Source organism: Aptenodytes forsteri, unplaced genomic scaffold (genome assembly GCF_000699145.1).
Source record: "Aptenodytes forsteri isolate BGI_AS27 unplaced genomic scaffold, ASM69914v1 Scaffold319, whole genome shotgun sequence".
Lineage (NCBI taxonomy): Eukaryota > Metazoa > Chordata > Aves > Sphenisciformes > Spheniscidae > Aptenodytes > Aptenodytes forsteri.
In genome coordinates this window covers 410,027-423,259 of record NW_008794715.1, presented here as the reverse complement: position 1 = coordinate 423,259, position 13,233 = coordinate 410,027, and positions in this window count along the sequence as shown.

Sequence of the window (13,233 nt, the reverse complement as noted above, 5' to 3'; positions counted from 1 at the left end):
TCTGATAGCATAATAAATAGCTAGCATGTCATGGTTTTTGCTTTTAACTGCCATTTTCTGAGCTGGAAATGTAATGGAATTGCTATACCACTGTGCAACCCCAACTTGCCTAATAAATTAAATACTCCAAATGAAAATGAATGTGTTTTGGATGCACTATTATAAATTGTTTCTATAAGTCAGAACTCAACCTGCTGTGCTGCTGAGAGCAAAAATTGCTCTTTGGTAATTGAAATGAGCGATCGCTTGTCAGGCACCAACATTAGTTATGTGAGTTTTCATTCTCAAACAGATTCTCAAGTGAATTAACTTCACTGACCTGAACCAGAGGATTACAGAAGCACTATTTTACAGACTGTTTTAACCATTGTCTCCCCCTTCACTTGCTGAATGTGAATAAAACTAGATAATTCTGATAACTGTCAGTCAACTAGCATATTCCTGAGAGCTTTCATGCAGTCAGACCTGAAAGACTTCTACGCCATGTGTCGCAACCCACAGGTCTATGAACTGCTCAGGGTGCTAACAAAGTGCATTAGATTTCTTACAAACAGGAGCTGAACTGATGAACTTGTTGGGCTATTATGCAAATAAGGACTTACAATTTCTTAAAAACAAAGTCATTCAACAATACCATTTTAAAGGCTTCTGCTGCCAAGGCAACTTTCGTAATAGGACATGCAATTTGTTAACCGTTCAAAATCCCTTGATTTCAAGGTACACAGCATTTGTGAGCTGTGATATCGATAATGTTCTTTCCTCTCTGATACTCTCCATCTGGAAATTTCCTTATTCATTACAGAATTGGATATTTCAACATTCACCCAATTTTAGAGAGGGGGGAAAATCAATGTTCTTGAAAATGAAGTGATGCCTCATTGACAATAAATCATTAGGATAATCAGAAATAAACCTAGGCTTCCCTGTCATGTATTTCTAATATTAAAATATGCTGCCTCTCTTCATTAGAAAAGGATTTCCTTTGTTAGTGAAATGTGTCACACTCAATGTATTCAAATTCCTTTGCAAGCTATAGATAAACCTTACAATGCAGTGTTGAGACACAATCGCTTAATCTCCATTGTAAGGGTGAAATAACAGAAGCGTAGAAATGTTAGGCCATTTGACCATGGTCACATAGTGAACCTGTGTCAGAATACAATAGTTCATCTGCTTCTCAAGTCAGCAGCAACGACACAGAAAACCTACTTCAAAAGGCCTGGTGGGACTGTTCAGATGACCACCTACTCATTCCATCGATTATTAAAATAAACCAGCCTCCTCCTGTTGGAGGAGGAGAATTGGCTGTTTGGGAAGAGCAGATTTTTGCTTTTTTTTCTGAGTTTTCTCTTCCAGTCCCAGCAACAAGAGAATAAACAGACGATCCAAATTCTCTGACTCCCCAGAAAGATTCAGTCCAGATTTTAAGGCCAGGGTAGTTTGATCTTATCTGAATGTCTTTTCTTATTCCCACCTAGTACATAATGTCCTGAATACCAGAAAAACAAGTCATTACTTTCCATGTAGGGTCTTTAATGACTCCAGTGGGAGCTCCAGCAGGTTTCAGAGGTTCCTGTTTGTGACCACCCACCCTCCTCCGTGCCAGAAGTAGCAGAGGCAGCAGATGTGTGCAGGCTCCCCAGACAATACGGTCTTCAGTATTGCCATATGAGTTCAAAGGCTGGTAAATGCGTGCTGATACTTTTCACCGAAGTGGATTAGGGAACACTCATACAAAACCATCTTGTCAGCAGAGGTGCAGGGGCAGTAGCTTTGAGAAGAGAAATGGTGATGAGCGGCTAGGTAAGCTGCTTGGGTAAGTACTGATAAACCGCTGCAATGAGTCCTGGAAAAGCAACTCCAGTGATCCCTGTAGTCTGGCAGCTTTTATCGGGACTTGTCTGGAAAATATCCTTCTAATGTTTGCTACATAGGTTTTCATTTACACTAGAAACACAGGGACAAGACTTTCTAATCTGGTGATGTATCAGTGCTCAGCACTAGGCTGAGTGCTCAAAGAGGAAAAAAGTAGATACAGTAACAAATTGTTTCTGAAATTCTTTGAAGCTTATAAAATTGCTGTTACAATCTGAAGGAAGCTCGACAAGGTTCATCAAAGATTCATTGCTTGTTGTTGTAGACTTCAAATGATGAATGAGAGAAGGTACCTTAAAATTCTGCTGCTGCCGCTACCACTTCAGGAAGCTTTTGGAGGATAAATACTGCTTCTACTTAAAGGCAACAAGTTTTGAAAGAATGATTCGCATTTTCCGATACAACTTAAGAATCTTATTTAATAATTAACTTAAAGGGACATTGTTCTCGTAAGGCAAACCCATGATAGAAAATACAATAAATTCCTTCACAGATATTCAAAGCCAAACGCTGGCTGCTGCTGTAAGAATGAGAGTGCTCTGGATGACAGTCAGGACTTACCAGCTTTAATTTTTCTCCCACAGACCTTGCTAACTGCATTTAGGTTTTCAAGGCCAAAAAGTCAAAGAAAGAGCACATTTGGGGAGTGTCTTCAACATCCCTTGAAAAAAGGCTCTCAAATGACCTGAGGTGCTGTGCCTTACAATGACTGCACAGCAGTGCTTGTCAAAAATGAATTTCAAACGAACTTGTTAGAAAAGCCACTGCAGTCCAGAAATACGGCTTCCTCTTCTTGCTTAGTATAATCCCATAAGTAATATTACTGGTTGGACCTGCTGTAAGCGGTAGATACACAGAGATAACAGAAGAGCACTTCCCTTTGTTCATTATATTAACAGACAAGAATTTATTTAGCTTCTAGATAGCTTGTATGTGAATGTGCATATCAAGGAGCATGAAGTCAAATACCGAAGTATTTAAAGGCTTATAAATGGACAATAAAAGGGATATAGAAAAACCTTAGATTCCTTTATAGTTCATCTCATGCAATCTCTTAGAAAATACATACATACCTATAAAAAAGCGCAGCCTACTTGAGTGCTGAACTCAAGGACCTAAAACTGAAATATTAAGTGACCAAATTCAAGGATGATGTAAACTGTGGTGGAAGAAACAAGGGTTAAGCATGTATCCACTTTGCAGAAGTTTGGCTCTGTTTAATATTCTAACTTCCCAGGTGGTTTTACTTCCCATCTGATTATAAACTCTGGTCCCCAAGTGCATTGGCTCAAAGGCCAGATGCCCACCAGTAACCTGCATGACTCCACACCACGAAAGGTTAGAGAGTGCTTACGCCAGTGCTTGCAACTGGGGCATGTTCCTGCCTGTGAAGACAGCTCTGCTCTTCTGCAGCTGGGTTATATCTATAAAAATCTATCATCCTTTGCCAAATGGAGGCAACTTCTATGCTTCTGATCTAGTATAATAACAAATTTGTGCTGATGCAGATAAATACATTTGAACATCGTATTCCTGTACACATGTGGCTTTATTTGTATTCCAGAATAAAAAGGATTTCTATCAAATTAGCTCATTTCCATTTGTACCTCGTTAAAACAAAAATAGGATGATTTAATTCTCAAATAAATGTCCACAAGCAGACAAATGATGGGGATTAGAACCAGTGCCACTCTTTTAGTCTGAGCTTGCACTGGGCTTGCTTTCAATGCAACACTGAAAGATGAGCAAAACAGGATGTCATTGTGTGACGGTGGGTGAAAAGTTAGAGCAAAAAGCTATTAGAAGGGTGCAAAATACTGAAATGGGGAGCTTTTTGGACTTTTTATTCTTTACATTTTAGTGCTTTTTGGCAGCATCAAATTACAGCATTACATGCATTCAGAGGCTAAAGCACACTTAAGTTTGTCAGTAGGCCCTAAGGCACAGCAACAAACCAGGTCAGGTACTGATCTCGGCGACAGCGGAACAAATACATTTTGAGTAATTCCACTGAATTCAGTTGCTTCCTCCCATGAGAAAAAGTATTAATTATTTATGATTATAATACCATGTAGACATGTAATTCCCAGTTTCAGCTATGCAGTGCCAGGCATTACTCAGAGAAAGAAACAGCTCCGTCTCACAAGAGTTCATAATCTAAAGTGACAAGACAGACAAAATGAGAGAGAAAGGAAGCACTATCACCTCCAGTTAGAGGAGATGATGAGCTGAGAGATTAAGTGCCTGCCCAAAGTGACAAAGAAAGGTTGTGTAACGGGCAAGAACTGAACTCCCATTTTCTCAGTTCCGATAACTCAACCATGAGACCTTCACCTCTTAAAGAGGGATTATCCAGCTTTGCCTTATTTTTATATTCTTTCTGGGTAGCTGATTAGAGTATGTACCCTGCAGTTAACAGGAGCGAGTAGACCGCACTCAAGTAACATTTTAAAATGTCTAAAGTATTTAGGAGTCTAAGGGTTCACCTCTGTGGAAAATGAATCAAAAGAGCAACAAGGGACTGAAGAATACCTTAGCTATTCTGCATTAACTTCCTCTGTGGGCACCTCCAGTGCAAACTACCTGTGAAACTGCAGACTTCGCTTTACAAGGCTGTAGTGTATAGAGTGCAAATACAAGGACCTGGTGAGGAATGGCTACCGCCTGGCAAATTCTTACTGCTTTCTCCTGCGTACTCCAGTCTGGGTATGTGGACAAGTGTTTCATTTTGTTTTCAAGAGGTTCTTGGGATCCTTAGCCCTATCAAGTAAATATGCAAATATTTTGTGAAAATTAGACTTGCGCTCCAAAGTAATTTAGGAGTTTCTGAAAGTTTTATCCTTGGTGTAGATAAGTTAATAATTCGAAACACAGTTTCTAATTCAGTGGATGTTCTGGATTTATGGTCATTTGCGAACAGAATCTGAGTCCTTGAACGAACACAGCAATGGTCCATCTGGCTTCGGCTGCTGTCTTTGAAGCAGCCACCTCTAGACATTTCAGAACAAAGTGGAAAATTCTTTGTAAGAGATAAGCTGGTCATAGGGTAAATAGTCTGCTGAACTCAAACCACTGGCAATTGGATGGTTCCTGAAAAGCTGTGGGTTTCTAACTCTTCTACAGTTTTATTCTTTCAAATGTAACTATGGAAGTGTTTGTTACCTATATAAGGGTACAGGTTCACATGGAACAATACTGAGTATTTGGTGTCCTGATACTTGCATCTTTTGTGACAATGCGTTCATTGATTAAAATGGGGCATATATTTCATGTTTCACATCTTTGCCGCTTAATTTTTTTTCAGTGCTCCCATTGTTTTTATGTTATAAGAAAAGATAGATAAGAGCCCTCCTCCACTGGATATTTTATACAATTTTATAATTCATTTATATACCTCTTTATGGCTGGATGACTACTCAGCACTGAAAGAGCAGGAATGCTGAAAATCAGACCTGAGCAGAAACACATTTCAAAAACACGGATTTAGTATACTTCGTGTCCTGGTTTTGGCTGGTCTAGAGTTAATTTTCTTCCTAGTAGCTGGTACAGTGCTGCGTTTTGGATTTAGGATGAGAATAATGTTTGGGAAACACACTAATGTTTTAGTTGTTGCTAAGCAGTGCTTACACTAGTCAAGGACTTTTCAGCTTCTCATGCCCTGCCAGCAAGAAGCTGGGAGAGGGCACAGCCAGGACAGCTGACCCAAACTGGCCAAGGGGATATTCCATACCATACGACATCCTGCTCAGTATATAAACTGGGGGAAAGCTGGCCGGGGGGGGCAGTGACCGCTGCTCAGGAACTAGCTGGGCATCGGTCGGTGGGTGGTGAGCATTATGCATCACTTATTTTGTGTATTCTTTTATCATTATCATTATTCTCCCTTCCTTTTCTGTCCCATTAAACTGTCTTTATCTCAACCCACAAATTTTACTCTTTTTTTTTCCCACTTCTCTCCCCCATCCCACTGGACGGCGGAGGGGAGTGAGCAAACGGCTGTGCGGTGTCTAGTTCCCTGCCAGGTTAAACCACAACACTTTGATATGTACTAAAGTGCACCCAACAAAAGGGTGGGTGGGAGGAAGGCTTCCAAAACTGATGTAGTGATGCTGGTCATTAGGCATAGGAAATAAATCTTCCTTTCAGACAAAAATACCCACCCCAAAACAGTAAAAGCTGAAGCTCAGCAGGTCAGTGAAAATTGCTCTTGCCTGACGGTATTTTTCAACCTGGCGACCAGTGTGTGCTTGTAAAGACAAGGTAGGTCAACATCACTGGCTGCAAATGCCTAAGAAGAGTTTTGGACTGGGATGTTCTTACCTTCTGGAAGGGCAAGTGATTCAGAGTGACAAAGTGGATGTCATCTGCTCTGTCGTAAATGTGGCTACATGATGAGATGTTTCTTGGCAGCTGGGAAGATATAACCAAGCTTGTGTTTGCTCGTGTTCTTGCAATGTTGACAACGGCAGCATTCAAGTGGGCTTCAACAGTCCCGAGCCCCGCAATAAATGATATCAAACCGAGAAACTACCTTTGAATAACAAGGCCCTCTAGAAATTTGCTAAAGAATCTGTCATGTTTGCTATATTTTGTATTTGCATTTCATTTGGATTTTTTTGGTAATACATTTAAATTTGCTATATATTGAGAGTCAGGTAAGGTCTGAAAATGTGTTAAATATGTTTTAGAAAGAAACATGGATTCTTATTCCAAAAGAAGCAAACATATGTACTGCTAAAGCTGCTATTAACACCACAACTTGCACCTCCAGTACCTCCAAGCTGTCAGTAACTCTGACAGACACAGTAATTATTTGAAATGTTTAGAAATAACTAGGGTCAAACTTTGCATTCCTGTTAACTGCTGCAGCCTGATTATTTTCTGTCTTGTAATTTATATTGCTTTTTACACCAAGCAAAATACCGTATTACAAAAAATATATTACAGATGGAGCGGAAATTCTGGTTTACTTGTACTATATATTACTTGTACTATTATTTGCTTGGTACTCTATATTACTATGCACAGGTGACAGCTATTCTGTAAGACTGGATCTCTGCTGTGTTACTTAAGACAACATTTCCATAAATTTTGGCGTGGTTTGTAGGAGCTATGCTTTCCAGTCAGTGTTTCATGCTAATGATCAGTGGTTGCAAATCTACTTAACAAGACTGAAACTGTCAGCACAGCGGGACAGTCAGATTTCTTCAGATCTGTCAGGAGACTGGCGATATTAGGGATACTTCACGGGAAAAAAGGAGCAACATCTATTCAAGCTTTGGACAAAATAAGAGGTTTTGGCTCTTTTTAACTCTTCACTCCATTTCCATAATATATGACCTAAACATGTGTACCATCACTAGAAAAAAAATTTTTAAAAGCGCTTTACATCCCTCAGAGTTTTACTGAGAGTTTGACTACCCAGAAAGTCATGGAATTGGGCCACAGAAGTACATTTTCTCTTGCATGAGAAGATGGCCAGCAATTTAACAGTAAGAAAATAACTGCTTTAATTGTGTAAGCACTTAAAAGTATTTCTAGAACTGTGATTTATTAAGTTGCAGCAGAATATCCTCCGCAGGAAACAGCTTCATTCTTGGGTTGAGATGTACCACTGAAATCATTAGAATTTTGTTACAGCATGTTCATTGGTTATCTGGGAGAAAAAAAGGGGAATGCTGTATTTTAGAGCAGAATTTTCCCTCCTCCCCACAACTTCATTACTGTGCAGAATAAAAATAAATCAGAGCAATGTATTCATGAGCAGTGAATGATCAAAAATCTCACCAGAGCAGGAATATGGATTGAGATCACCAATGCAAAGTCCAGCGCAGCACGGATGGCAGTCTAATATTTGTTGCTTCCCAAATAAAAATATCTTGCTGTATTTCAACCTTTTGACCTCCTGCTCTATTCGTAACAATTCAAGCTTTATCTAACATCCAACAACATTTGTGATTAACTAAAATTATTGGTGTTGTTTTTTCTATTTTTAATTTCCATTGACCTATGGTGGAAATTGTACAATGCTAAGTGGGGCTCACATGAAATAAGAGGTAGGATTTCCGTTAAGTTCCATGAAGCCAGATTTTTACCAAGTTGGTATAACTTTCTGTGACAGTCTGGCATGAGCACTGAAATGTTACACTTATCCCTCTGAAATGCATGTTCCTTCTCCATTAATATAATTCAGTTGTGATATAATGGATGTGATATCAAGATCTAAAGGACAGAATCTCTACCAGCAAAACTCTAGGGACTTTCCAATGTGGACCTATTTCCCATGTAGCTCTAGAGTAATGGACATTAACTGAAGTCTATTGGAAACAATGGAAAATCTCCAGTAAATTCAAGGATTTTGGATCATGCTCTGTAAAAAATTTTTTTTTACAAAAATATCTGCGTGGAGACAGAATGGAGAAAGGAAAAGCAATAGATTGCTAATACCCATACTAATGTATGAGTAATCATGACCCCAACAGCAGTGCCAGATCACAACCACCTCAGCACAGTTTCTGTAAGAAGATGTAGGTTGAAGAACTTTTTCTTCCACTTTCAGTGGCTTAGTGCAAAAGGAAGAGTATGGCCCAAGGAAACAGATGGAAAAACATTTCTGACAGCTTAAGTGCAGTTAATTATTTGTAGGCGAAGCATTCTGCTATCAGCATTGATTTGCTGTATTTGAAACTGAAACAGTCATAGCAGCAACTATTTTATTCAGCATTGCTGCAATTACCTGACTATAAATAGGACAGGAAGAACCACAGAGCAACACCTTGCCAACGGGGCTGCCTTTCCATCACTTCCAGGAACAGGCAGCTACAGGCCAGCACACTGCGTAGTTACCCCTTTGGTGAGCAGCTCATTCAGGTCTCATCCTCTCACAGTTTGTTTTTCCATCTCCTACCTTTTTCCTTTAAGCAGATTCAACAGTTATGGAAAAAAAAAAAAGGGTATCATATGTATGGAAAGATTTCACAAGCTAGGTATCACCATTCTCACTTTACAGATGGTGCAAATGAGGAAAATGAATACTCATTTAAGCGTGTGCTCATTGCACACCTGTTCGAAGGAGCAAAGGGAGATGACATGTTATCTTACGACTTTTGTGGGATTTATCTGTATCACCAGAGGATGTGAAAGAAGAAAACTGCTGTTCCTAAGTAATGACATTCACCCTTCCAGGAAAAGAGGTAGGAAGGGAGCAGGCTTGGGGAGGAAATCTCTAGCCTCCACCAACCAACAAGGAGGAACTGGAGACAAAAGGGATAGCATATATTATTTCTCCCTTAAAAGTGTGACATGAGGAAGACACTGCCTTGTGACCAAAGATCACAGCATTTTCTCTGTTCTTCACCAACAGCTATGCAGTTCTTTACTTCCCTTGCTTTGGTCAAAGTATGCTTAGCTTGCGTTTAGCCAGATACATGGCCAGGGATTAAGAAGGCAACAGATATCTTGTATCCCTCATTCTTCCTTCCTCTATTTGTGCTGCTTCTTTTATAATATGGCTGGCAAGTCTAACAGAGAAAATGACAAATCTGGTCTTGAGAACACTCACTATACGTGGGTATAACTGTTCAGAGGCCAGACCACACAGCCACAACACAGAAGAATCCAGGGTAAATTTCTGGACTTTTTACAGTAATCACACACTTCCTGTTATATAACAGAGCTACTTGACTTTAGAAAAAAACTTTGGGTTTTTTGTACCCTTTGATAAATCCAGGGAGACAACCCTGTCGCTGTAAGAAAATTACTAATTTGAATACCAGTATGAATATGGCACCTGCCACTACAGCAGGTAATGGTTTAGCAGTGGACTGCAGCCAAGTGGTGGCAGTCTGTTGGAGTAACCCAGCAAGATACTGCAACCCACCTGGGTAACAACACAGAGCAAGAAACATGCTGAGGGCTGTATCTTACTCTGTTGTCTGTGAGGTCCACAGCATTAGTAGCTTCTTGATATTGCCAGACACCTTAGAAGGTCTCATTACTCCCGAGTTCTGGGTTGGAGATACGTCTTACATTAAACACTTCCTCCAATTAATGCTTTGGCCAGTTTCATAAATTATTTCTGCTGAGGAGAAGCTTCACTAAATTCAATGAAAGGGAAAGTATCCTCATATTAAACAATTTTTTTCCATTGCCTTTAAATTAAGATTTTTCTTGAAGAGAAACAAAATGCTATTGAGAGCAGCAGGAATTTGTTTTTGAATAAGGATTATTGGTAAGAACTGAGAACGTTAGCTTTCATTGTGCATTCATAGTAGGGACTAGTTATTCTCCAGAATACTCTGAACAGCTGTGATCATTAACTCTTAAGAAAGATTAATTTGAGTGGAAAGACAACAGAGAAATCCTTTAAAGAAGACATGGAGAATGGAGAGCTTTTCTATGGGAGGGTGGAAAAAGGGACGATTCACTTCTAACAGAATGGAGGCTGAAAAGGACTGGTCTCTCTACATATCAGGGTCTTAAGCAGCATGAGACAAGGTGTGTTTAGGCTAATGTTGGCTCAAAAGCAAGTGGAATAAATTATCCAAGCATAAATTTACTCTGGAAATGCAGAAAAACTTTCTAGTACCAGAGCAGTGAGGTATTGGAAATGCTTGTGTATAGCAGTAGTGGGATCAAACAAACTGTTCTGCTTTCAAGTGGAGATCGAGAAGTATATTGATGAAGTGGCCTGAAACAGAGAACCTGTTTTAAATGACCTAGCACTTCCATTCAAGCATTACATCATTGAAGTCACCTGAAGCTACATTCAGAAGACCTATGTATGTAAGTGCCTCTGGTGTAAAGCCAAGAATTAGATGCCAATGCCAGTTACAAAAACTCAGAGCTTCTGCCCAGCTCTGTAGGCAAGCAATTGACCTGCTGGCAGTCTAGCTCACGGCTAAATCTCAGGATTTGAAAATTGTGTATTTTCAGGCAAGACATGATCATACTTTCACCCATCCAGCCTCACAAAAAAATGGCAGGCCTTTCGATGAAACTGAGTTTAAAGCACGTATCTGGAATATAGGAAACCTGAATTAAATTTTTTTCCACCTCCTATGCATCCTGGGAGATGCATGGAAAGATGGAGTCACCTGCTCAGAGTTGGAAGCTTTATGAGATAGCAAGATATCTAGAAGTTATTCACTGTGATTTGCTCTTGTGAATCTAGTTCCTATACTTCTGTAGAACTAGACCTTTAGTTAGGATGTAGAGAAGGAATTCAGTTACAGACAATCGTCAGCTTTTTATGGGTTGTGCATTAGTTATACCATGGCACCAGAGCTTTATCGGTGAGCTCTGTAATGACCCAGCAAAGTTTCTTATCTCAAGCACACTCCAAGAGAATACATCTGTATTGATTGCAGGGTCAGTGTGATTTCAAGAGCAGTTTAGCCACCTCTGTAGTGTATGTAATTCAAACTAATGAACCATCGGAGCCCAGATTAGCTTCCCAAGTAACCTGATCTGGCAGCCTTGTTTTGTGCTCCCAGAACTGGGAATGCTATGTTGTAAGAAGTTAAACTACAGCCAGTAAGACCTTACTGGCTATGTCTGTACTTGTACATTAAAGAATGTCAGTACTTGGGGCAACCTGATCATTTAAAATTGTTAGAATGACCCCGGTATAATTTTTGTGCCGGCCAGCTAACACTCTTCCAAGCAAGGCCCAGGCATGATTTGGGAGTTGGCATGGTCCAGGAGCAGACAGTTTGCATTCAGCAACTGTGCTTTGGAGGCTAACAGGATTTAATCTTGTTAACGTAGCCAGATCAAACCAGAAAGAGTCTTGGCACTGTACACATGCTGTAACTCCAGCTCAGTTTGGACCTTGCCAGACATGAGATGACTCCATTCAGCCACTGCTTCTGCCCCATGCTCTCAAACAGGACGTGTTAGCACAGAGGCAGTACTGAATGTGAGGCTGCATCTCTCTTGCTGAAGTCCTGTGCCCAGACTAAAAAGTCCTCAGAGTTTGGTACAGGAACAATCTACTGGCTCTCAATTGCCAGACCAAATTTGGCAGGGTCAACAATGAGCTATGGCTAACAAGCCCAGCTGTAACCAAGCTGGGGTACAGATAGACCTCTCTGCACTCTGCAGCATTTCTGGTAGCAATGTACCTTATTAGCTATTCACAATGCAAGATTCAAGTGGTCTCTGTGCAGGCACTGGTGTTAGTCTTGATCTTACAGGCTTGCCTACTAGCCAGAGCACCAGTGGCTGCATTGAAATACCTTAGTGACTTTGAGGGAACCAGCCCTGGTCCACTAAGTTCAGCACTGAAATATATTTAGCAGCAGTTCTGGACACTTGATGTCTTTGACCTGTCAATCAAACAGATTAAGCTAAAATACAAATAGATTTTAGTATTTATATAGCTGTGTATTTGTATATACATATATATATAAAGTTATACAGCCCATATATATGAATTTAAATGAGATTTATATGATAGAATTTAAAAACTTTTAAATTATAAAAAACTGAACATCTTTCAATACGAACCTCATACAAGACAAAAACATTTTGTATATTTGTTTCAGCTTAAATTTAACAGCAGAAATAAAGCTGCAACACAGAATTACAGACTACCATTAGCCGGCCCAGTATTTTGTTATCCAGCATTGTCATGAATATAATACCTATGTTACAATCCTCCTTAATATTTGTAGCTTTTATCTTTTTTTTTTTGCAGTAAGAGGAACACTATTCTGATAAGTGCTTGGCATGACTAGGTCATACCCAATGTATTTATACATATCACTGTATGTTATTGGTGCACCACAAATGAAGTACAGAAATATACTGGATGTTCACCTACAGGAATAGCATACAATTAGAAAACAGAACACTGCAACTGCAAATTCTTTTGTTATTGTTGTTATGGGTGAGAAAAAAACCACTGAAGCAATTCCACAAGATCCGACATCCCTGTTTGGTTAGTGTCATGTGAACATCCCTGCAGAACAGTCACACATCTTATCTGAACTCCAGTTGGTGCTCATTTTCAGAATGTGTTGTATAGCTGTTCTTTCTGTGTAAGATGATGTTGCCCTCTGCTTCCTCAGTCCAGAACAGTCATTAAGAAAAGAAATTTTGCTCCCTGGAAGACAGTAGGGACTATAGTTTATAATGAATCCACTAAACCAAACAGCATTATCCCTGGAGAGGTGAATAGTTGTCTAACTTGGCCCACCTTGTTGATTTTTTTTTTGTTTTGTTTTGTTTGGGTTTTGAAAGTCATTTACTGCAACACATTGAGAAACAGGACATAAACACAGTTAACTCAGCCATTCTCCCATGGTACTCTGCTCCTTCTTGCTGGGTCTCTCCTTCACGTACTCTATTTACTTC